The sequence below is a fragment of the Plodia interpunctella genome, chromosome 22 (genome assembly GCF_027563975.2).
Source record: "Plodia interpunctella isolate USDA-ARS_2022_Savannah chromosome 22, ilPloInte3.2, whole genome shotgun sequence".
In the NCBI taxonomy this organism is placed as follows: Eukaryota; Metazoa; Arthropoda; class Insecta; order Lepidoptera; family Pyralidae; genus Plodia; species Plodia interpunctella.
In genome coordinates, this window is record NC_071315.1 from 4,456,416 (window position 1) to 4,456,960 (window position 545).

Genomic DNA, 545 nt, shown 5'->3' on the forward strand with positions numbered 1-545 from the left:
ACAGAGCTATTATTTAATTTTCCGGGACTCACTCCAATTTTTTGTAATTCTTTATTTTATGGCAATATGAAAAAAAATCGTTATTAGATTCCATACAATATGATTAGAAATCCAAATTGATGGTCACAATACACATAAAGGGACACACCAAGACACAGTGAGTCTCTTTCAAGAATTTTTCGTCTCCTGTCTATGGTTATTCTAAAATAGTCTTTAGAACCTTTCAATTTGAGTTTATTATTATTTGTCAGGTATTTCGTAGTTAACTATCTAGTTGTACGAAGGTACTAGATAGTTAACCACGATACTACTTACTAAATCCATGATCTATGCATTTGCCATATCCTCCCATATACTCCTTCCCTGTTCATACTATCCTTGATATACTCCATCCATTTCTTCTTAGGTCTTCCTCTATTCCTGGAACCACAGATTTTGGATAAGGGGTTACCTTATCCAAAATCTTTGCCTGGAACCCTTTCTTTACACACACCATACCATAGACAAAAAAACCATAGACATTAATATCCATAGGCAATGAAGTC